This window comes from Hyla sarda, chromosome 4, assembly GCF_029499605.1.
Source record: "Hyla sarda isolate aHylSar1 chromosome 4, aHylSar1.hap1, whole genome shotgun sequence".
NCBI classification, from domain to species: domain Eukaryota; kingdom Metazoa; phylum Chordata; class Amphibia; order Anura; family Hylidae; genus Hyla; species Hyla sarda.
The window spans coordinates 305,382,918-305,409,322 of NC_079192.1; the positions used below are offsets into that span (position 1 = coordinate 305,382,918).

The 26,405-nt window shown below is 44.5% G+C and overlaps 1 protein-coding gene across 2 annotated transcripts in view; it reads right to left on the minus strand.

Moving 5' to 3' along the window:
• The window catches only part of ARHGEF37 (Rho guanine nucleotide exchange factor 37), an 87,967-nt gene that overhangs the window by 55,640 nt on the left and 5,922 nt on the right, over positions 1–26,405 (minus strand). For both annotated transcript variants that reach the window (XM_056574748.1, XM_056574747.1), the window contains exon 2: positions 3,879–4,115. The gene's annotated coding sequence lies outside the window, so the exon portion shown is untranslated. The remainder of the gene's footprint in view (positions 1–3,878; positions 4,116–26,405) is intronic.

Here is a 26,405-nt window from a genome sequence, read left to right on the forward strand (position 1 = left end):
TAGATCATCCTCAGTGAATAGTGGAGCTGAACATACAGCATAAGATACTTCTCTAGGGGAGGGAACAGCATAGAACAGAGGCAATGGGAGGACTGGGACTGCTCCCGGGCCATGCCAACTGAAGGTTGTGTATGATGAACCCACCGACTGTTCTCTGGGTGTCAGATGTCACTTGCGATGAAGTGGATGACTGTGTTAACCAATCGATGACAGCAGATGGGTTGCAGGTCGAGACACGACCGCTAGCTGATACCAGAAGCTCAGGCCTCTTGCTGCGACTCCTGCTCCCACTTGCCCCTAGTCTGCTGCAACCTGTGCCTGATGAATTAAGACCTCTGCCACTCCCCTGTGCACATCCTGGCACTTCTCTGCGTGACATACTTAGTGCGTACATAAGGGTAGTACAATTCGCTTCACTACGCTTAAAACAGTATTTCTCTAGAACAGCAGCAGGTGTGTACTTTAGCCTGGACTTTCACAGTATCTAGGCCCTTGACAGATTAACAGGTACAAAATAGTACACTACTTAGACGTAGGTATGTGGTATGCACTTATGAGGGCAGAAAAATGCGCTACAGTACGCTTAATAAACGTACTGGAGTAAAACACCAGCCGGTGATTACTTTTGGCTGTCCTTTCACAGTATGTAGGCCCTTGACAGATTAACAGGTACAAAATAGGACACTACTTAGATGTACGTATGTGGTACGCATTTATGAGGGCAGAAAAATGCGCTACAGTACACTTAAAAAAAATGTATTTTTGTAATAAAACACCAGCTGGTGATAACTTTTGCCTGTCCTTTCACAGTATGTAAGCCCTTGACAGATTAACAGGAACAAAATAGTACACTACTTAGATGTACGTATGTGGTATGCACTTATGAGAGAAGAAAAATGCGGTACAGTACGCTTAAAAAAAAGTATTTTTGCACAACACCAGCACAACACAACTTGCTGCAGCACAAAAAAGCTGTGTACTAAACACAAAATGTAACTCTGTCAAAGACTATTAGGAATGGACTGCTTGGTATTATACTGTCTAGAGACTAGTATAACCAACAGATGATTTGTTGTGGAAAAAAGACACAGAATTGCGCAGAAAAATTCTTCCTGCCTCCTCTTCTAAGGTTTATGAAGTTGAGGCAGCTTGTTGAAATGTATGATGCAACACACAGCTATCTGCCCCTCTCTGTAATACAATGCTGAAGAAAGTGACTGGGAGGTTTACGACTGCAGTAAAAATCCTTTTCAATGAAAAAAAGACTTCTCTCTGTCCACCAGAACACTGATGTGACAAGGATGTGAAATACTGCTGGAATGAGCTTTACTGTATAACACACACAGCGAAATCCGTCCTATCTGTATGCAGTGTAATGAATGATATGACGAGCCGCAAAATGGCTGCCGAATATATAGGGCTGTGACATCACAGGGGTGACTGACTGCTGATAGGCTGCATCCTGCATGTCATTCAGGGTCATCCCGCCTACTTCCCTTCCAGCCTTGCCTTCCCGCCTTCCTAGCGTTCCTTGCCCCATGTACTGACTTGTGGATCCGTCATTTTAGATGCCCTGGAGCCTGGACCGCACTAAATGGAGTTTAATGAAGCAATTTGCGCAATAGAATCGCATAGATATTTGCATTCGTTGTGAATTGAATATTTCATGAAATTCATAACGAATTCAAGTTCGTCTGCTTCGATTCGCTCATCTCTAATCTCGGACATAAAGCCTTTTCTCTGTACCCAAATCTTACTAAAGTAATTGGGGAGAAATAAATCTTGTGAATTATTGTAATTTGAATCAGCCTAAAGTTTACTGCTTACAGAAATTTTATTTATGTTGCTCAGACTTTGCAGCCACTGGAGTTGGGTCTCCACTTATACCTGACTTAGACTCCACTTATACCTGACCTCCTCCATCAGAGTTGCCTTATGGAATGGTCTATAGCTATAGCTAATGATATACACACTTCCTTCACCAACCCATGGTCTAAATGGTTGAATTTTAAGCCATTGATTATTTAAGCTATACAACCTTCTCTCCCCCCTCCCCCCTCTATTTCCTCCCCCCTCTCTTTCCTCTCTTTTTTTTTTTATACATTTTTTTTTTTTTGGGGGTGGGGGGGATTTCTGGGACATAAATTGTTGAAATATTAGGTAAAGGGAAATAAGGCGATGTTATGTATTGCTTTGTAATTATGTGTATATGTTAGTTATTGTTTTTTTTTTATGTATGTGTAAAAAAATAAAATAAGACTTGTTGACCTCCGTCATGACGTAACATCTCCTAGATCATAACCATAGTTGTTTCCCCTATTTCCGTTTTTTTGTAATCTAAAATGTGATGCTCATACATATTAAACAATCTTTTACTCTTCATGTTCTTGTGTGCTAAATATAATTGTAAAATATAATAGTAAAAATCCCAAAATGTGATTGTTCCATAAAACAATTTTAGTCTTTATTAAGTCAAAACTCATCTCTTCTCCCCCTGATTCACTATTTGTTGTATTCTCCATGGGGGAGATTAATCAAACTGTGAGAGGAAAAGTGGAGTGATTTCCCCACAGCAACCAATCACAGCTCAGCTTTCACTTTAACAGAGCTTGTAAGCTGATCTGTGATTGGTTGCTTTTTGGAAATTACTACACTTTTTCCCTCACACAGTATGATAAATCTCCCCCATATTCCCCATGAGATCCAGTATATGTTATCCGAAACAGCCATAGATTCTGTAAAACTTTTATTTCACATTGGTGTAACCTTTGTGCTTATCTTTATTACACATTTGTTAACAATTTCTCATGCTTTAATCATCATTACCCAATATGTAAACTCTGTGTTAATCTGTCTTGCTTATAGAACCTCAACTATAGCATCCCTTCTAATTCTACTATACCAAATACAGTGTTTCATTACTAATGAACTTTTCTCTTATTTCAGTTTATTAAGAAGTCTTGCCAAAAAAATAAATCTTAAAGTTGGGCATTGATAGGCCTCCCTCCCCAGCTGGAGTGCGTAATGGGGAATACTAGTCTAGAATAAGTCTAAGGGTGAGATTATACTGCGTAATCTCTGCTCGCAGAATTCCTCGAGTGGATATTCCGTCTGGTGGCCGCTGATGAAAACACTTTGGCAGTAGGACCACGCGGCACTGCGCCGTCACCGTTGACGGTTATACAGTGCTCGCGGAATTCCGCACAAAGAATGAACATGTTCATTTTCTGTGCGGAACAATTTCAGCGGCGGAATTGTCCGCCGCTGAGATTCCTCAGTGTGAAAGGGTCTCGCGGAAGACCTATTCACACTGGTGGTAATGTTCACTGCCTGGAATTCCACTTGCGAAATTCTGCGGGAATTTCGCAGTGTGAATGTACCCTAGGACATTTTTTTCCCTAGATAAATCTATTCAATATCCTGTCCCTCCTATGAAACCAGGTCTTAGGGATCCAAACTGGGAAAAGAAGCAAATAAACAATAAAAATAAATCAGTGCAAAAGTGTCCATAGCCTCTGTCCAGATAGGTCTCATACTTACTGATGTTAAAGGAGAACTGTACTGCAATATAACCTATCTCCTATTCGAAGGATAGAGGATAAGTTATAGATCATGGGGTGGGGTCCGACCGCTGGGGCCCCCCGCGATCTCCTGTACGGGGCCAAGGCAGTCTGCAGGAAGTGCCCCTGCAGGAATACATGGAGGGGTGCGTCAGCCACTGCCTCATGCGGGGGTGAAACACGCCCTTCCAGCATACTGCCCAGGCCCCATACAGATTGAGGGGGCCCCATCGGTCGGGGATAAGTTATATTGCCCTACAGTTCTCCTTTAACATATCAGCTCTCACAGCAGAGTCAAGAATTAACATGGCACCTTACCAATCAGATGAGCTGCTTACAGAGGAGAAAATGTTCTCTAACTTGCTCTTGAAGGCTTTTGAGTTCCCATGGTTTCCTTTATTAGATAGGTTTACTCTGTCATTGTAGGCATGGTTGCCAGTCACCACATAAGTGCTTGGTGATAAACAGGCCGATGAAATGTTGCTGCTCCTGTAACTGAAGTTGCCGTCTACTCTATAAGGTTGGTTACTGCTTGTAGAAAGTCTGTCTTCACATCTATAAAACAAATGGTAGAATACATTAGATAATAATATTGGAAAAAATTAAACTTTTTAGAAACTGGATCAAGATAGCATAATGGTGATTATTGGTTGTCAGTGACCAGGGCAATCATCATGTCCAATACTTCAATCTAGTTTAAGTAAACTCGTGATACTCAACTTAAAGGGGTATTCCAAGATTTTTTATTTGACTGTGCTACAGGAGCTGGAAAGTTAGTACAGTTCATCTGTACCGATGTTTGATGTCTGGTCTTGCAATTCTTATGTGATCTTTGTTCCGGATGTTCATGTTAAACGGCATACAAATTAAGTGTTGTCTCTGGCTTTTCCCAGGTTGCAGTGTGGACGGAGACATTACATCACTAGTCAGATGTTAAATGGGAGCGCATCTGTGCTTCAATGGGTGGAGCTACTGCTGGTTGGGAGGGAGATCATTCTCCACAGGGCTGCAGGGAATTGTAGTTTCAAGCACAACATGCATGGAAGAGAGCATGCTGTGCTGCAATGGGTTGAGTGGCAGATGTGTGGGGGGGGAAGATAAGCATATCTAGTTGAGACCAATATATGGAGGGTGGAATTTGACCACTAACTCATAGACTACCAGGAAAAGGTAGCCCAAAAAAAACCCTTTATTTCCCATATATCAAAAGAGTAAGATTAAAAGTGCAATCTTTATTGTATTCGGTTCGCACTTAATGGTGTTTTAAAATATAGAGCACCATATCGTCCTACTTGTTTGGTTCTATATATATATATAAATAGACCATCCGGTCTATGAATTGAATGCACACTGAAGCGGAGACGAGGTGCCTGCAGACCACCTACATTCAGCGCTATTGTAGGACAATGGAGCTCAAAGTTAAAAACTTAACATGGCCCCCCTCGACATGTTTCACTGCCTCAGCAGCGTTATCAAGAGGTAGATGGGCACTGAGTTAAAAAACGCCGTGCAGGGGGTTATAATACCTCCCTTCATGATGTCACAGGATATCAGGATTCACACATCATCAATTCTCCACCAAAGCCTCTCCTGCATTGAGGAGTGACACTTTAATCAACCAATCCACGTCTCTGTGTTTGATCACCCAATCTCTGTTTCGGTTCCCTATGCCCAATCACAGTTCCGGAGCCTTGACTGGCACGTCCATCGGCGAATCCCTGTAGGGTCAGTTGCCGATGACGTGCTGCGCTCAGTTCACATGCGCGAGGTGATAGAGCGGAGGAGCCGGATTTGACTCATCTGCGCATACTCCGTTCTCCGACGGCTATAGTTACTATAGCCGTCGGAGAACGGAGTATGCGCAGATGAGTCAAATCCGGCTCCTCCGCTCTATCACCTCGCGCATGTGAACTGAGCGCAGCACGTCATCGGCAACTGACCCTACAGGGATTCGCCGATGGACGTGCCAGTCAAGGCTCCGGAACTGTGATTGGGCATAGGGAACCGAAACAGAGATTGGGTGATCAAACACAGAGACGTGGATTGGTTGATTAAAGTGTCACTCCTCAATGCAGGAGAGGCTTTGGTGGAGAATTGATGATGTGTGAATCCTGATATCCTGTGACATCATGAAGGGAGGTATTATAACCCCCTGCACGGCGTTTTTTAACTCAGTGCCCATCTACCTCTTGATAACGCTGCTGAGGCAGTGAAACATGTCGAGGGGGGCCATGTTAAGTTTTTAACTTTGAGCTCCATTGTCCTACAATAGCGCTGAATGTAGGTGGTCTGCAGGCACCTCGTCTCCGCTTCAGTGTGCATTCAATTCATAGACCGGATGGTCTATTTATATATATATATAGAACCAAACAAGTAGGACGATATGGTGCTCTATATTTTAAAACACCATTAAGTGCGAACCGAATACAATAAAGATTGCACTTTTAATCTTACTCTTTTGATATATGGGAAATAAAGGGTTTTTTTTGGGCTACCTTTTCCTGGTAGTCTATGAGTTAGGGGGGGAAGATAAGTCACCTCCCTCCCAGAAACAAGGGATCCTGGGGATTGTAGTTGGAGGAAGGGCACAGAAACAAACTAGCAGCATGATGGGGGACACAGGACACAGTCATTTACCAACATCAAGTAGGGATCCTTGGTGAGCATGCAATTTACTGGCTGACAGGTGATAACTAAAGTGACCTTATGTTGGATAACCCCTTTAAGAAAGCCTTTGGTATGTGAAACAACTGTTGCTCTATACCTGCATGTAAAGACGACTGTTAAATACAGAAAAAGTTTGGGTCACGTTGATGAATGCCGTGGCTTTATTTACATGTAACTGGATTGAGGTATATAACAGGATGAATGCTGAGGTCACTGAGCACCATTAGTCACTATTTGTACATTGTGTCCAGAGGAGCATGGAGTGCACATTGTTGAGAACCTGAATACCATAAATGAGTGGGATCAGTGCTGACGGGGTATCTTCAATCTTGAGGGAATCTTCTGTAAACTACTTTTATGTTTTTCCTGTAGGTATTTCTTTTATTTCAACTTTTTCCCACACCTATTCTTTCTGATTCTCCTATACACATGCATGTTCCCTGTACTGTGTACATTTTTTTACTGGTTTTACTTATTTCTTGGATTACATCCCTTTAAAACAGCACACAGTCTACAGACGAATATAGGATATTTTTATATTTTTTGGGCTTGTAAGATAAGCTTCAGTGCATTATTATGTGGGATCGATTAAAACACTGTGTAGAAGACTACATTTTGGGGTATGTGTTTTTAGAGCCCATTTCAAATGAGTGTATGACTGTTCTACATATATATATTCAATTTAATATTTATTGTGTAGGAAAAGACTGTATCACGTCCTGTAAGATCAGGAGAACCTTTTTCAATGGGGGCTTTGAGAAATGCTTTCCGGCACAGCTTGAGATCTTATCCTGTTTTTGGTACTCCTGCATGGAGCCATAAAACAGGTCTAAGGGATTATAAAACATAGAGAAATAAAGGAACTGGCAGGAAGTTCAGCCTCAGCCTTAGCTAAGAAGGCCCTTGGATCTGAAAGCGGTTGTTATCTCTGTAATCTGCTTCATCATTGCTATGCTGCACACATAACACAATTATGGCATGCTTTCCAAACATCCTGGATTTAGCAGACCTGTTTTAAAGGGGTTATCTAGTTATCAAAAATTATTTTGATTTACTTCCCTCTAGGCAAATTTAGTTAAAAAGTAATATTCATGTATCTAATGTTATGGGCCATATTGTTACTTTCAGGACCCTCTTACCAGAAAATATGCTGTCTAATGTCTTATCTATCTCCTCATTGCTTCCTCTGTCAGTTAAACCCACTCTTCTAGACCACGTGACATTAGTACTTGCTAGGAGGCCTGGCTTGCAGTGGCATCTCTTGAGCCCTAGTGACATCATTATGGCAAGCCCAGCTTTAGGAAAACACAACCCTTGCACTTATCTTTTTTGGTGGGGATACAGAGACCAAAAGCAGTTAAGTGGCAGTCAGAAGGGAGGAACACTGACTCCTGGCATTGAAATCTTTTGGCGGTGTGCGCAATGAAAAAGAGAATGCGCAATGAAAAGTATCCTGGTACTTAAGGACCTAAGGCGTACGCGTACGTCATGGAGAATTCCGGCCCCTGCCGCGCGCCGGGCGGGATTCGGACCGGGATGCATGTTGAAATCGTTCAGCAGGCATCCCGTGCAAACGCCCAGGGGGGTCATCAGACCCCCCCCATGTCGGCGATCGCGGCAAATCGCAAGTGAATTCACACTTGCGATTTGCGCGATTCCGGATCATTACGGGTCTATAGTGACCCGGTGACCCGGAATATAAGGGGGATCGCGGTTGTCTAAGACACCCACGATCCCCCTGAAGGCATAGGACTGAGGTGGCAGGGGTGCAACCCCTCCTATCCCTGCTATTGGTGGTCTAGACAGATCAGGGGCGGGGGGTTAACTTTCGTTTTCCCCGTCCTGCCCACCCACAATAGGCGGGGCAGAACGGGGAATGAAAGGAGATCGGCGCCGAAGATCCACTTACCGATCCGGGCGGCCAAGGGAGGCTGCGGACGACGGAGATCGGCGGGCGGCGATGACGTGCGGTTGGATCCGATGGAAGCCGGTGAGTTACTTAGCAACATCTGGAGGGTACAGTATGAGACCATTATACAGTGGTCTCTAACTGTAGCCCTCCAGATGTTGCAAAACCAACTCCCAGCATGCCCAGACACCTGTTTGGGCATGCTGGAATATGTAGTTTTGCAACAGCTGGAGGGCTACAGTTTGAGACCACTATATAGTGGTCCCTAAACTGTAGCCCTCCAGATCTTGCAAAACTACAACTCCTAGCATGCCCAAACAACTGTTTGCTGTCTGGGCAAGCTGGGATTTGTAGTTTTGCAACAGCTGGAGGACCACAGTTTGGAGATCACTTAACAGTGTTCTCTAAAACTGAAGCCCTCCAGATGTTGCAAAACTGCAAATCCCAGCTTGCACAGACAGCAAACAGCTGTCTTGGCATGCTGGGAGTTGTAGTTGCGTACCTCCAGCTATTGCATAACTACATCTCCCAGCATGCCCTTTGGTAATCAGGGCATGCTGGGAGTTGTAGTTTTGCAACAGCTAGAGGCACACTGATTGGAAAATACTGAGTTAGGTAACAGAACCTAACTGAAGGTTTTCCACCCAGTGTGCCTCCAGCTGTTGCAAAAGTACAACTCCCAGCATGCACGGTCTGTCAGTACATGCTGGGAGTTGTAGTTTTGAAACAGCTGGAGGTTTGCTCCCCCCCCCCCATGTGAACGTACAGGGTACATTCACACGGGCAGGTTTACAGTAAGTTTCCTGCTTCAAGTTTGGGCTGTGGCAAATTTTTCACCGCAGCGCAAACTCCTAGCGGGAAACTCACCGTAACACGCCAGTGCAAATGTACCCTAAAAACACTACACTAACACATAATAAAGAGTAAAACACTACATATACACCCCCTTATACTGCCCCCCCCCCCCCAATAAAAATGAAAAACGTATTGTATGGCAGTGTTTCCAAAACGGAGCCTCCAGCTGTTGCAAAACAACAACTCCCAGCATTTCCAGACAGCCACTGACTGTCCAGGCATGCTGGGAATTTAGAAACAGCTGGAGGCACCCTGTTCGGGAATCACTGGCATAGAATACCCCTATGTCCACCCCTATGCGATCCCTAATTTAGTCCTCAAATGCGCATGGAGCTCTCTCACTTCGGAGCCCTGTCATATTTCAAGGAAAGAGTTTAGGACCACATATGGGGTATCTCCGTACTCGGGAGAAATTGCACTACAAATTTTGGGGGGACTTTTCTCCTTTTACCCCTTATGAAAAGGAAAAGTTGGGGGCTACACCAGCTTGTTAGTGTAAAAAAATAAAAAAAATTTACACTAAAATGCTGGTGTTGCCCCATACTTTTTATTTTCACAAGCGTTAAAAGGAAAAAAAGACCCCCAAAATTTGTAACGCAATTTCTCCTGAGTATGGAACTACCCCATATGTGTGCGTAAAATGCTCTGCGGGCGCACAACAAGGCTCAGGAGTGAGAGCGCACCATGTACATTTGAGGCCTAAATTGGTGATTTGCACAGGGGTGGCCGATTTTACAGCGGTTCTTACATAAACGCAAAAAAATAAATACCGATATGTGACCCCATTTTGGAAACTACACCCCTCATGTAATGTAATAAGGGGTACAGTGAGCATTTATGCCCCACAGGTGTCTGGCAGATGGTCCGTGGAACAGTGGTCCGTGAAAATGAAAAATTTAATTTTTCATTTGCACAGCCCACTGTTCCAAAGATCTGTCAAATGCCAGTGGGGTGTAAATACTCACTGCACCCCTTATTACATTACATGAGGGGTGTAGTTTCCAAAATGGGGTCACATATCGGTATTAATTTTTTTGCGTTTATGTAAGATCCGCTGTAAAATCGGCCACCCCTGTGCAAATCACCAATTTAGGCCTCAAATGTACATGGTGCGCTCTCACTTCTGAGCCTTGTTGTGCGCCTGCAGAGCATTTTACGTGAAGGGTGTAGTTTCCAAAATAGGGTCACATGTGGGGGGGGGGTCCACTGTTCTGGCACCATGGGGGGCTTTGTAAACGCACATGGCCCCTGACTTCCATTCCAAACAATTTTTTCCCAAAAGCTCAATGGCGCTCCTTCTCTTCTGAGCATTGTATTGCGCCAGCAGAGCACTTGACGTCGACACATGGGGTATTTCCATACTCAGAAGAGATGGGGTTTCAAATTTTGGGGGGCATTTTGTCCTATTACCCCTTGTAAAAAATTTACATTTGAGGGAAAACTAGCATTTTAGTGAAAAAAAAATAATAATAATTTACACATCCAACTTTCACGAAAAGTCGTCAAACACCTGTGGGGTGTTAAGGCTCACCGGACCCCTTGTTACGTGCCTTGAGGGGTGTAGTTTCCAAAAAAGTATGCCATGTGGGTTTTTTTTTTTGCTGTCCTGGAACCATAGTGGCTTCCTAAATGGGACATGCCCCCCAAAAACCATTTCAGCAAATTTTGCTTTTCAAAAGCTAAAAGTGACTCCTTCTCTTCTGAGCATTGTAGTTTGTCCGCAAAGCATTTTACGTCCTAACATGGGGTATTTCCATACTCAGAAGAGATGGGGTTACAAATTTTGGGGGTCATTTTGTCCTATTATCCCTTGTAAAAAAAAAATATTTGAGGGAAAACTAGCACTTTATTGAAAAAAAAAAATCATTTTCACATCCAACTTTAACGAAAAGTCATCAAACACCTGTGGGGTGTTAAGGCTCACTGGACCCCTTGTTACGTGCCTTGAGGGGTGTAGTTTCCAAAATAGTATGCCATGTGTTTTTTTTTGCCATTCTGGCACCATAGGGGCTTCCGAAATGTGACATGCCCGCCAAAAAACATTTCAGAAAAACTCACTCTACAAAATCCCACTGTCGCTCCTTCCCTTTTGAGCCCTCTACTGCGCCCGCAGAACACTTGACATACATATATGAGGTATTTTCTTACTCGAGAGAAATTGTTTTACACATTTTAGGAAGATTTCTCTCCTTTTACCCCTTGTAAAAATTCAATAACTGGGTCTAAAAGAACATGCCAGTGTAAAAAATTAAGATTTTGAATTTTCTCCTTCAATTTGCTGCTATTCCTGTGAAACACCTAAAGGGTTAACAAACCTTTTGAATGTCATTTTGAATACTTTGAGGGGTGCAGTTTTTATAATGGGGTCATTTGTGGGGTATTTCTAATAAGAAGGCACTTCAAATCCACTTCAAAACAGAACTGGTCCCTGAAAAATTTTGATTTTGAAAATGTTGTGAAAAATTGGAAAATTGCTGCTATACTTTGAAGCCCTCTGATGTCTTCCAAAAGTAAAAACATGTCAACTTTATGATGGAAACATAAAGCAGACATATTGTATATGTGAATCAATATATCATTTCTTTGGGATATTCATTTTCCTTATAAGCAGAGAGCTTCAAAGTTTTAAAAAAATGCAACATTTTCAATTTTTTCATCAAATTTTGGAATTTTTCACCAAGAAATTATGCAAGTATCGACAAAATTTTACCACTAACATAAAGTAGAATATGTCACGAAAAAACTATCTCGGAATCAGAATGAAAGGTAAAAGCATCCCAGAGTTATTAATGTTTAAAGTGACAGTGGTCAGATGTGCAAAAAATGGCCGTGTCCTACAGTGAAAATTGGCTGGGTCCTTAAGGGGTTAAGCTGTCTATATACATTATTCAGTCACGTGGAGGCCAAACCTGACATTTTTAGTTGGATGAGATTTTCAAAGTTTATCAGGCTGATTGATAAATCTGGCATATCTGAAGACTGGCTTGTCTAAGTTTTCACCAACTATTAATTTGCTTACATCAAAACAGAATCATAAGTCAAAAGTTTTCAAATTATTTAAAGCATTTAAGCCCCGTCCCTTTCAATGAACATTTACAACCACTTCTGATAAGCAGAAAAAGGTGAAAAACTGTCTAAAATAATATTGAAAATCATTGCATTACATTTTTGGCGCAAGTTGCACCCTATTTTTGGTGCAGTGGTGAAAAGGATCACACAGAGGTGAAAGGAATCAGGTATATTGTATCCAGTGAAGACTGGCAGCCTCTTACCCCAAATCAGAACCCCCTGCCCTTTTATTTCTATTGTATACTGTAGTTTGAAATGTTGCTGCAGTACTACTTTAAGGGTAAATAAAACCACTACTTATTTCAATAAAACCTGCCTGCTTTTTATTTCTCTCCTTTATTGGATTACCTGAGGACCCAGAGTCAGGTCTTTTGAGAGCTGAGTGCCCACTGGAGTGCAAGTCCTGCTGGCCGCGAGCGCATCCCTGTCCCTGCTGCCAGCGGTGCCACTGTTTGCATCTTGCAATGCGCCCGCATGTGACCGCTGGTTCATCACTTACCTCCTGTCCTCTCCCCTGTCCTTGTCTGCCGACGCGTGCGTCCCTGCCTCCTAGGGCGTGCGCGACGGCTCTAAGATTTAAAGGGCTAGCATTGATTGGTGCTTGTCTGCACTGAATCTATTTAACCCCGCACTTCCTCAGATCCTTGCCGGATCTTTGTGCTCCCTAGCCTAAGAGAAAGCATTCCTGATTGTGTATTGTATTACTGTGTACCAGACCTCCTAGCTACATTCTTGACCTTGCACCTATACCGCTTGCCCTGACCTTCTGCCTGTCCTGACTACGTAATTGCCTCATCCTTCCTGTGCCATGTTACACCTCGGCTGCCTGTGTGGACGAGTCATATCATGGGTAGCGACCTGATTGCTGCCTGCCGCTGCAAGTCCATCCCGCTTTGCGGCGGGCTCTGGTGAAAACCAGCGGCACCTTAGACTCCGCTCCCTGGTACGGCCCACTTTACCACTGCCTTTACAACTGTGCTCTCTTCTTCTTTTGTTTCTATTTCACACAATGGTATCCAGTAAAAAAAACAAACATACTAATACTTAGAGTCACCCTAAGTATGCCAAATGACTCCTAACCCTAGAAAAGAAAGTCCATGTCTTTTCTTAAATGTTCTACCTATTCTATTTGTTAATGTGAGTTTACACAAATATTCTGTAACACTAGAATTGATGCATTTATATTAAATTGTTCTGTTAATAATTGAAAACTCAATAAAAATATTGTTACATGGAAAAGAAAGTCTGAAATTCTTGGCCACTAGATGTATCATTTCCCTGGAAACTGTATTCACCACTAACTTGCTTTAACTTTTGAAAGTACAGTTTGCATTAAATCCTGTAATATATATTTTTCCCATATATCTCATTGCTAGAGATACATTTAGTAACATGTATAGGAAACAGTGTAAAACAGTGTAGTGCTCAATGACTGAAATTGTTGTGATGAACAATGACTTTACAACAATATGTCAGGTCTATTAAATAATATTTAAAAAAATCATTGCATATAAATGTCATAATCATAATGTCAAACAATTCATTCTGAACACGGATATGATGTGGTGAATTAATGGTCTGGTTTATTAATGGTTATTATCCTGCACACCGGAGCTGGAATTTCTATTGTGGGCAGGGCTGAGGATATAACTGGTGCCTTGTGTCAGTCTGTACAAGCCAACAATGAGGCTCTATCGGCCTGAATCATCACAATAACAGGATATTGTTGCAGAGGAAAACAAACAGAAAGCTTTTATGACTGCCCAGCGAATGAATACAGTTTGGAATGTTTTCAGAAACAATTCTAAATGGAAATCTACGTATTTAAAATACAATATTGTATAAAATAAATGTTAAATTAAATAATTATTCCTGTTCTGGTAATAATAGGAAATCCACAATTATGAGAGATTTCTGTACAGAATCAACATCTTCAAGTTGAAATTTAGCTAAAATTATCTTTTAACATGTCAAAAGGTATTACAGGAATAATCTACCACAGTGTTTAATAATGTTTCTAAATACCTGTACTAAAATAAATGTGTCAAAGCAGCGCAAGTAACCCCTATAGACATCAAGTGCACCCCCCCCCCCCCCCCAAGCTGCATGTACTGTTTGTTGAACACCTAGGACCTAATGTGGCCATACACAGGCAATAGTTAAGGGGTTCATGCTCAAAAGGCAACAGAAACTAACAGACTGGATTAATGACTTGAGATCCCCACTCACCAGAAGATCGAGTGGGGATAAGCGCACTTTACACTCTTAGCATTTGTTGTCTTACTGTCCCATAAACTTATAATGGAGCAGCAAGACATGGATTGCTGAGAGCTGGGGAGTAACTACTATGTGCTTATTCCCTCTCGTTCTCCTGATCGGTGAGGGTCTCAGAAATGAATTTCAGGAACACTTTAAATAAAGACATTTGTTTTTATCTTCCACTGCAGCCTTCCCCTGGTTTTAATCAGTTTGCACTTGATCCCCCTAGCTCAATTGTGGGTCCACAGAGACTGATCAGAGTTTACAAGTTCAGGTGAGCCGAGTAAAATTTTCTCTTTTCTCTCCCAATCCCTCCATACACACAAACAGAATCCCATTGAACACCTTTGTGATGTACTGAAGCGCCAATTGCTACACAACTCTCTTCATGCTATGTTTTCACGGGTTTCCTCCGACACTTAAAAAAATACTGATAGATGAATTTAGATTGTAAGCCCCAAAGGGGACAGGGATCAGTCTCAGTGTACAGCACTGCAGAATCTGTGTGCACTATATAAATAAAGAGTTATTATTATTATTATTATCAGCTGCTGTATGTTCCAGAAAAAGTTGTGTAGTTTGTAATGTCCTTATTTGTGTTTTTGCATTTTTTCGTTTTAGGCCCAGTTCAGACAACAACAATCTGTTCAGACAACAACAATCTGTTTTCTGTGCTATTCTCCCTGGCTAGGGAATAGTAAATGGTATTAGCCAATGAGAACTCAGGTGGGGCTATTTAAATCTGAGCTCTGCTACACTCTGTGCTGGTTATTAGATCTACTCTGACTATGTTATTAGTTTTACCTTTGCTATGACTGTTTTAGTCTGTCTGTTAATTTCTGAGTCTTAACCATGGTTGATTCCTGTTTATGATAGATTTTAGACTGCTTGGTTTTTAGTACATCTGTCAGGTTTTAGGATTATGTATGTCTGTTCAGCTTTATCATTGTTATTTTAGGCTGTGTTCACACTGTGAGTCTTGCTTGGACCCGTGTTTGGTATTATTCCTGTTTGTTATACTGATTCGTATTCCTCCAAGTTATGGAGTTTGGTTTTGTATTATTCCTGTTTGGTATCCTGATCTGTATTTCTCCATGTTATGGAGTTTGACTTTTGTAGAGTCTGTTCCGACTCATCTAGTTCTCAGTCTAGTGTTCCATGTATTATATTTCATTTTCCTTCTAGGCCAGTATCCTGATCACATGGTGGAGTGTGCCCGCTGGCTAGAAGTCTATTTGGTGATTGTTTTGATGTCCCTCCATGTTTGGAGTGGGGAGTCTTGTTTGTTCTTTGTTCAGTGTCCAGTGTGAACAGTGTTCCATGTTTTCTGACCTGTTTAGTGTTTTAAATTCAGTTCATCTGTTCATCCTCTGCATTTCCTTGTTTCTTCTGTATACTTATTCCATATCTAGTCTTGTTCATTTATTTATATTTGCCGTTTATCTTGATTCTGGTTTCTTGACTGTATGTTAGTACTCTATATCCTGTCCTGTTTGTATATTTATATCCTTTCTGGTTTGTCTGGTTATTTCCCCACCATGTTTCTGGCCTGTCCCCAACAATGTACAGTATTATTTCTGTTCTTTTGTTGTTGTTCGTGGTTGTTGATCCGCCAATTAGGGACCTGTTTCTAGGGACAGCTTAGGGCTCACTCTCCCTGTCCACCCTGTTGGTCATCACATAGTTCTTTCCTGTCTGACCACAGCCCTTGCTGCTGACACCTCTGTCTGTGTCAGGAACTGTGGACAGCAATAGAAAACCTTTCATGCGCCGGACAGTTCCTGACACTGACTGAGGTGGCAGCTGAGAGCACTGTGGTCAGACAGAAAATAACTATACAACTTACTCTGTAGTATACAGTAGCTGGTACTGAAAGGTTTAAGGATTAAGATTTTTAAATAGAAGCAATTTACTAATCTGTTTAACTTCATGGTACCAGTTGATTTGAAAACATTGGTTTTCTCCAGAGAAACCCTTTAAAAATGCTCTTTTAGCTGAATGGGAAAAATTACTACAGATATGGAAAGCCTTCTTAAAGGAAAAATGCGGCACAAATCTTTTACATTTTCCTGTGCCCGGGCTGCAAAAACTTTAACTCACTGGAAAAGTTCAAAGATTTGCGCTGCAGTTTAAATGCGTGGTAGCCTTTCTGAGCTTCCTGCATTCTAACATTTTATGCAAATGGAGATTTTAGAAGAGAAAGCTACAGTGGCAAGCTTGAAAGTTTGTAAACCCTTCGGAATATTCTATGTTTTTGCGTCCAGGTGAAACTCGAAAAATTAGAATATCGTGCAAAACTTAAAAGGTGAAACTAATATATGAGATAAACTCATTACATGCAAAGCAAGATAGTTCAAGCCGTGATTTGTCATAATTGTGATGATTATGGCTTACAGCTCATGAAAACCCCCAAAAACCCAATATATTATATGATTTGGGGAGCCCTGTTGTTACGCCGAGCGCTCCGGGTCCCCGCTCCTCCCCGGAGCGCTCGCTACACTCCTCTCACTGCAGCGCTCCGGTCGGTTCCACGGACCCGGGGCGCTGCGATACCGCCTCTGGCCGGGATGCGATTCGCGATGCGGGTAGCGCCCGCTCGCGATGCGCACCCCGGCTCCCGTACCTGACTCGCTCTCCGTCAGTTCTGTCCCGGCGCGCGCGGCCCCGCTCCCTAGGGCGCGCGCGCGCCGGGTCTTTGCGATTTAAAGGGCCACTGCGCCGCTGATTGGCGCAGTGGTTCCAATTAGTGTTTACACCTGTGCACTTCCCTATATCACCTCACTTCCCCTTCACTCCCTCGCCGGATCTTGTTGCCTTAGTGCCAGTGAAAGCGTTTCCTTGTGTGTTCCTAGCCTGTGTTCCAGACCTCCTGCCGTTGCCCCTGACTACGATCCTTGCTGCCTGCCCCGACCTTCTGCTACGTCCGACCTTGCTTCTGTCTACTCCCTTGTACCGCGCCTATCTTCAGCAGCCAGAGAGGTTGAGCCGTTGCTAGGGGATACGACCTGGTCACTACCGCCGCAGCAAGACCATCCCGCTTTGCGGCGGGCTCTGGTGAAAACCAGTAGTGACTTAGAACCGATCCTCTAGCACGGTCCACGCCAATCCCTCTCTGGCACAGAGGATCCACTACCTGCCAGCCGGCATCGTGACAGTAGATCCGGCCATGGATCCCGCTGAAGTTCCTCTGCCAGTTGTCGCTGACCTCACCACGGTGGTCGCCCAGCAGTCTCAACAGATTGCGCAACAAGGCCAACAGCTGTCTCAACTGACTGTTATGCTACAACAGTTACTACCACAGCTCCAGCAACCATCTCCTCCGCCAGCTCCTGTACCTCCTCCGCAGCGAGTGGCCGCTTCTGGACTACGACTATCCTTGCCGGATAAATTTGATGGGGACTCTAAGCTTTGCCGTGGCTTCCTTTCCCAATGTTCATTACACTTGGAGATGATGTCGGACCAGTTCCCCACTGAAAGGTCTAAGGTGGCTTTCGTAGTCAGCCTGCTGTCTGGAAAAGCCCTGGCTTGGGCCACACCGCTCTGGGACCGCAATGACCCCGTCACTGCCTCAGTACACTCCTTCTTCTCGGAAATTCGAAGTGTCTTTGAGGAACCTGCCCGAGCCTCTTCTGCTGAGACTGCCCTGTTGAACCTGGTCCAGGGTAATTCTTCCGTTGGCGAGTATGCCGTACAATTCCGTACTCTTGCTTCTGAATTATCCTGGAACAATGAGGCCCTCTGCGCGACCTTTAAAAAAGGCCTATCCAGCAACATTAAAGATGTTCTGGCCGCACGAGAAATGCCTGCTAATCTTCATGAACTTATTCACCTAGCCACTCGCATTGACATGCGTTTTTCCGAAAGGCGTCAGGAGCTCCGCCAAGATATGGACTCTGTTCGCACGAGGCGTTTCTTCTCCTCGGCTCCTCTCTCCTCTGGTTCCCTGCAATCTGTTCCTGTGCCTCCCGCCGTGGAGGCTATGCAGGTCGACCGGTCTCGCCTGACATCTCAAGAGAGGACACGACGCCGCATGGAGAATCTCTGCCTGTACTGTGCTAGTACCGAACACTTCCTGAGGGATTGTCCTATCCGCCCTCCCCGCCTGGAAAGACGTACCCTGACTCCGCACAAAGGTGAGACAATCCTTGATGTCCACTCTGCTTCTCCACGTCTTACTGTGCCTGTGCGGATGTCTGCCTCTGCCTTCTCCTTCTCTTCTGTGGCCTTCTTGGACTCTGGATCTGCAGGAAATTTTATTTTGGCCTCTCTCGTCAACAGGTTCAACATCCCAGTGACCAGTCTCACCAGACCCCTTTACATCAATTGTATAAACAATGAAAGATTGGACTGTTCCATACGTTTCCGCACGGAGCCCCTTCTAATGAGCATCGGATCTCATCACGAGAGGATTGAACTTTTGGTCCTCCCCAATTGCACCTCGGAAATTCTCCTTGGACTTCCCTGGCTTCAACTTCATTCCCCAACCCTGGATTGGTCCACTGGGGAGATCAAGAGTTGGGGGCCCTCTTGTTCCAAGGACTGTCTAAAACCGGTTCCCAGTAACCCTTGCCGTAACTCTGTGCTTCCTCCAGTAACCGGTCTCCCTAAGGCCTATATGGACTTCGCGGATGTTTTCTGCAAAAAACAAGCGGAGACTCTACCTCCTCACAGGCCTTATGATTGTCCTATCGACCTCCTCCCGGGCACTACTCCACCCCGGGGCAGAATTTATCCTCTCTCTGCCCCAGAGACTCTTGCCATGTCTGAATACGTCCAGGAGAATCTAAAAAAGGGCTTTATCCGTAAATCCTCCTCTCCTGCCGGAGCCGGATTTTTCTTTGTGTCCAAAAAAGATGGCTCTCTACGTCCTTGCATTGACTACCGCGGACTTAATAAAATCACGGTTAAGAACCGCTACCCCTTACCCCTCATCTCTGAACTCTTTGATCGCCTCCAAGGTGCCCACATCTTTACTAAATTGGACTTAAGAGGCGCCTATAACCTCATCCGCATCAGAGAGGGGGATGAGTGGAAAACAGCATTTAACACCAGAGATGGACACTTTGAGTATCTGGTCATGCCCTTTGGCCTGTGCAACGCCCCTGCTGTCTTCCAAGACTTTGTTAATGAAATTTTTCGTGATCTGTTATACTCCTGTGTTGTTGTATATCTTGATGATATCCTAATTTTTTCGGCCAATCTAGAAGAACACCGCCAGCATGTCCGTATGGTTCTTCAGAGACTTCGTGACAATCAACTCTATGCTAAAATTGAGAAATGTCTGTTTGAATGCCAATCTCTTCCTTTTCTAGGATACTTGGTCTCTGGCCAGGGACTACAAATGGATCCAGATAAACTCTCTGCCGTCTTAGATTGGCCACGCCCCTCCGGACTCCGTGCCATCCAACGTTTTTTGGGGTTCGCCAATTATTACAGGCAATTTATTCCACATTTTTCTACCATTGTGGCTCCTATTGTGGCTTTAACCAAAAAAAATGCCGATCCCAAGTCTTGGCCTCCTCAAGCGGAAGACGCCTTTAAACGACTCAAGTCTGCCTTCTCTTCGGCTCCCGTGCTCTCCAGACCTGACCCATCTAAACCCTTCCTATTGGAGGTTGATGCCTCCTCAGTGGGAGCTGGAGCTGTCCTTCTACAAAAAAACTCTTCCGGGCATGCTGTTACTTGTGGGTTTTTTTCTAGGACCTTCTCTCCGGCGGAGAGGAACTACTCCATCGGGGATCGAGAGCTTCTAGCCATTAAATTAGCACTTGAGGAATGGAGGCATCTGCTGGAGGGATCAAGATTTCCAGTTATTATTTACACCGATCACAAGAACCTCTCATACCTCGAGTCTGCCCAACGGCTGAATCCTCGTCAGGCCAGGTGGTCTCTGTTCTTTGCCCGATTTAATTTTGAAATTCACTTTCGGCCTGCTGATAAGAACATTAGGGCCGATGCTCTCTCTCGTTCCTCAGATGCTTCTGAAATTGAACTCTCTCCTCAACACATCATTCCTCCTGACTGCCTGATTTCCACTTCTCCAGCCTCCATCAGGCAAACTCCTCCAGGAAAGACCTTTGTTTCTCCACGCCAACGCCTCGGAATCCTCAAATGGGGTCACTCCTCCCATCTCGCAGGTCATGCGGGCATCAAGAAATCTGTGCAACTCATCTCTCGCTTCTATTGGTGGCCGACTCTAGAGACTGATGTGGTGGACTTTGTGCGAGCCTGCACTATCTGTGCCCGGGATAAGACTCCTCGCCAGAAGCCCGCTGGTTTTCTTCTTCCTCTGCCTGTTCCCGAACAACCTTGGTCTCTGATTGGTATGGATTTTATTACTGACTTACCCCCATCCCATGGCAACACTGTTATTTGGGTGGTCGTTGATCGATTCTCCAAAATGGCACATTTCATCCCTCTTCCTGGTCTTCCTTCAGCGCCTCAATTGGCTAAACAATTTTTTGTACACATTTTTCGTCTTCACGGGTTGCCTACGCAGATCGTCTCGGATAGAGGCGTCCAATTTGTGTCTAAATTCTGGAGGGCTCTCTGTAAACAACTCAAGATTAAATTAAATTTTTCTTCTGCATACCATCCTCAATCCAATGGACAAGTAGAAAGAATTAACCAGATCTTGGGTGACTATTTACGACATTTTGTTTCCTCCCGCCAGGATGACTGGGCAGATCTTCTACCTTGGGCCGAATTCTCGTATAATTTCAGAATCTCTGAATCTTCCTCCAAATCCCCGTTTTTCGTGGTGTACGGCCGTCACCCTCTTCCCCCCCTCCCTACCCCCTTGCCCTCTGGTCTGCCCGCTGTGGATGAAATTTCTCGTGATCTTTCCATCATATGGAGAGAGACCCAAAATTCTCTCTTACAGGCTTCTTCACGCATGAAGAGGTTCGCGGATAAGAAAAGAAGAGCTCCTCCCATTTTTTCCCCTGGAGACAAGGTATGGCTCTCCGCCAAATATGTCCGCTTCCGTGTCCCTAGCTATAAGTTGGGACCACGCTATCTTGGTCCTTTCAAGATTTTGCGCCAGATTAATCCTGTCTCTTACAAACTTCTTCTTCCTCCTTCTCTTCGTATTCCTAATGCCTTTCATGTTTCTCTTCTTAAACCACTTATCATTAACCGTTTCTCTCCCAAATCTGTTCCCCCCACTCCTGTCTCCGGCTCCTCGGACATCTTCTCCGTCAAGGAAATTTTAGCATCTAAAAAGGTCAGAGGGAAAACCTTCTTTTTAGTGGATTGGGAGGGTTGTGGTCCAGAAGAGAGGTCCTGGGAACCTGAGGACAATATCCTGGACAAAAGTCTGGTCCTCAGGTTCTCAGGCTCCAAGAAGAGGGGGAGACCCAAGGGGGGGGGGTACTGTTACGCCGAGCGCTCCGGGTCCCCGCTCCTCCCCGGAGCGCTCGCTACACTCCTCTCACTGCAGCGCTCCGGTCGGTTCCACGGACCCGGGGCGCTGCGATACCGCCTCTGGCCGGGATGCGATTCGCGATGCGGGTAGCGCCCGCTCGCGATGCGCACCCCGGCTCCCGTACCTGACTCGCTCTCCGTCAGTTCTGTCCCGGCGCGCGCGGCCCCGCTCCCTAGGGCGCGCGCGCGCCGGGTCTTTGCGATTTAAAGGGCCACTGCGCCGCTGATTGGCGCAGTGGTTCCAATTAGTGTTTACACCTGTGCACTTCCCTATATCACCTCACTTCCCCTTCACTCCCTCACCGGATCTTGTTGCCTTAGTGCCAGTGAAAGCGTTTCCTTGTGTGTTCCTAGCCTGTGTTCCAGACCTCCTGCCGTTGCCCCTGACTACGATCCTTGCTGCCTGCCCCGACCTTCTGCTACGTCCGACCTTGCTTCTGTCTACTCCCTTGTACCGCGCCTATCTTCAGCAGCCAGAGAGGTTGAGCCGTTGCTAGGGGATACGACCTGGTCACTACCGCCGCAGCAAGACCATCCCGCTTTGCGGCGGGCTCTGGTGAAAACCAGTAGTGACTTAGAACCGATCCTCTAGCACGGTCCACGCCAATCCCTCTCTGGCACAGAGGATCCACTACCTGCCAGCCGGCATCGTGACACCTGTCATCTGTTGGTGTTGGTCTACTGTGCTTCATTAAGTCCAGGGTCAACTTATCCATGTACCAGGAGATTTTGGAGAACTTCATGCTTCCTTCCACAGACGAGTTGCATTACTGAAACAAATTAACTTTTGCACGATATTCAAATTTTTCAAGTTTCACTTGTACATTTCACCTTAAACTGCACCAGATTTTTTCACACGTTCTAAAAGTAGATAAAGTATCTGTGTGTGGCAAAAGTATGGATTAGCAGATAATTTAAAATGAGATTACAATCAGGACTGAGTGGACAACCAGTTTCATTTGGCATAGGGCCACACGTACTACATCTGCCACGTATGTCCCCCTGCAGGAAATCTGCCGGGCAGTGGAAAATATGCTGTGGATTCTGCTATGAGTAGACACACAGGGCTACCCTGTCACATTCTGGAGGAGGGCCCCTAAAGTCAAAGTCACATTGGTGCACTGGGCTTGCCTCCAAACCTTAGTGCACACACAGGGCTGCAGCAGGGTAGTCCTGTGTGTTTCCTTATAGCAGAAACTGCAGCGTATTTCCCGCTGCACAATGGATTTACTGCAGCATGAAATACACTGTGAAAGTGCTACATGTGACCCTACCCTTAAAGAACAGAAACCTATCAAAGTCTGATCTTCACAACAGGATTGTGGATCATGGAACAATCAAAGGATTTTTCTGAGGACCTCAGAAGAATTCTTGATGTTCATCCGATTGGAAAAGGTTACAAAGCCATTTCTAAAGGGTTTGAACTCCACTATTCCACAGTCAGTGCAGATTGTGTACGCATGGAGGAAAATTAAGACCATTATTAATCCGAAAAACAGAATTACTGTAGAATCAGGGGACAAAGAAAAAAGTGTAAATAGTGTGTAATTTTGCACAAGGAGTGAGAAAGAAGGTCAACCTGTTCAGCGAGAATGGGGGCAGAAGGGCCTACTGAGCATGCATGTGTCTCTAGCCTTTCTAAAGATGGAGGGTCTATGGAACATCATGATTTTGAGTTGCAGGTGTAAAGAGAGAGCGAGTGGAATAAAGACAGAAATGAAGAGGGATTTTAAGAAGGGCAGCAAAGGGATATAAAGGCCTTTCCTTATTAGTTATTGCCATCAGGTAGACATTCATAAGACATAAACCGAACATGCCATAACCATGTGATAAAGGCAGTCTGGGATTAGTGTTGAGCGGCATAGGCCATATTCGAATTCGCGAATATTCGCGAATATATGGACGAATATTCGTCATATATTCTCGTATATTCGCATATTCGTTATATTCTCGTTTTATTTTCGCATATGCGAAACTTCGCATATGCGAAAATTAACATATGTGAATATTAGCATATACAAAATTAGCATATGCGAAAATTCGCATATGCGAAAATTAGCATATGCGAAAATTAGCATATGCAAATTTTAGCATATGCGATTTTTCGCCCGCCAGTCTCACACAGTAGTATTACAGCCTTCTTTACACCACAGAAGCTGGAAGCAGAGAGGGGTGATCACTGTGATGTGTACTGTGAAGAAGAAAAGAGAAAAAAAACGAATATTCGGAATTACGAATATATAGCGCTATATTTGCGAAATTCGCGAATATGCGATATTCGCGAATAATATTCGAATTGCGAATATTCGCGAGCAACACTATCTGGGATCAACACTTTCTAGAGCCACCCCACAGCCCCCTCCGGCCTGCAGCTGCCAGACATGGTTGAGAAAGAAAAAACTGTTGAACAAGCTCTTAGTTTACGTAACTCTCATAGAGATTCATGTGAATTCCGTTAACAGCATAGCACCACTGTCAGGCCCAAATACGCAGTCCAAATGAACCCTCACCCATGTCTTAGATTATACATTATACACAAATAAAATTACAATACGCATGTATGATTCCATAAATCATACATGCGTATTGTAATTTTATTTGTGTATAATGTATAATCTAAGACATGGGTGAGGGTTCATTTGGACTGCGTATTTGTTTTCTGTATTCCAGTTTTATTGGGGAGTCTGTCTGCCTGTGTTACACCTCCATTGAAGTCAGGCACTCTGGCCATCATAAAACAAACTAAGAAAAGGGACCAGGAAAGAGGGATGGCAGATGGTGACCTGGATGTGTTCCTGAGGGGATTTGAAAAGGTTTGCCGGCAATTCCATCTACAGTGGGGACAATATCTAACCCTACGGTTGCGAGGGAAAGCTCTGGATGTGTTGCTTCTCTTCCCTCTGAAAGTGACCAGGACTATGAGGCAATAAAACCTGCCTCGCTAAAAAGTTTTAATCTGACTCCAGAGGCTTATCAGAAATGATTTCGGACTTTGCAACAAAGCGCCACAGAAAGCTGCACTGAACATACAGGTCAGCTAAGGACTGCATTCAGGCAATGGACTGGGGGCCTAAAAGTCACTACTTATGAGGCTCTGGAGGAATTGATAGTCCGGGATCAGTTTCTCCAAACACGGAGCTTTGAAGCCAGAGAGTGGATTTTGGACCTCAAGTCCAAGACAGCAGCGGAAGCAGCAGAACTAGGAGATGACTTTACCAATAACAGGGCGCCAGCAGCAAAGCGTGGATCTGCACAATCTGGAGCATGTCCTTGAGGGGAGCCACACAACCACAAAGCACCACCAGGCCGGCCGGTAAATTCTTGCCATCATTACCAAAAGCAACAGGAGCCACATTGGGTCAGGGGGACACCAGCCGATGTAACAGATGCAATAAGATTGGGCACCTGAGTGCCACTTGCCCCAACAAGAAGAATTCTCCTCTGGCAGCTGGAGGACACACAGCCGTTCTTCTTGTGTCTTGAGCAGTAAAGAAAAGAGGGGATAACCTACAGAGTGTAACTGTGGGTGACCGGGTGACAGTGGGTTTACGATATTCTGGAGCCTCATTTACCTTGGTGCGGCCTGAAGTGGTGGATACAGAGGACATCATCCCTGGAGGAACCATGGCTTTAAAAGAAATTGGAGGTGTGTGACCTGCTGTGCCCATGGCCAGTGTGTACCTGTATTGGGGTACAGGCAAAGGTTTTCGGGAGGTGGGGGTCTCTGAGGACACCCCTGTTAATGTTATGCTACGGAGGACACTACACGCACACCAGATGGGCTAGGACAGAGCCCGATTCTTTCTGAGGTACTGTGCGAGACTTTGGGAGACACTGTGAAATGTGATAACTGGAAGGGAGTGCAGGGGATTGATAAATGTTTACCTGTGACTGAACCAGTGATGTTTTCCAAAAGTGAAATGGGGTGTATTGTAAAATGTGATGACAATGAATTACCAATGCCAAAACCTAGTGGAGATGAGCTAGGGGGAGAGTTTGGTGTGCCCCTGGTGACATGTAAGGAAGAGGGACCAGCAGTGAGTGATATGTCGCAAACCTGTGAGCCTAAGATGGCTGAGGAGGAGGAGGAGGGAAGGAGTGATGGGCCTGTGTATGATGCCTGTAACATTGTTATGTCTGGGACTAAGGGTGAGGAAGGTAAATCCCAGGGAGGCCTGGTGGCTTTAACCCTTGCACCATCACACCCTCTATAGCGTCTTGGCTGGACCGGTAGGGTGTGATTGTGACAACCACTATCTAAACTGTTTCCATAACTTGGGAGTTACATAACTAGCACAGTTTATGGTGCTACACTGTTTGCACAATGCACATTAAAGGGGAACTTCGGTGGAAAACAAATGGAAAACAAATGTTTTTAAATCAACTGGTGCCAGAAAGTTATACAGATTTGTAAAAAACAGATTAAAGTCGCAAAAATGTAGACAGAAAGACTCATTGCCAAACAGAGTAAAACTAACCCCAAAATGTTTTTTAACTATATAAATAGCAAAAAGGTCAAAAATGAAAGTGTAGGCCCTTTAGAAAATGATAAAGAAGAAATTATAAACAGGTATCAGGAAAAAGCAAATATATTAAACAAATTCTTCTCCACTGTGTTCACCGAGGAAAATGAAATGCCAGTTGAAATACAGCAAGATAAG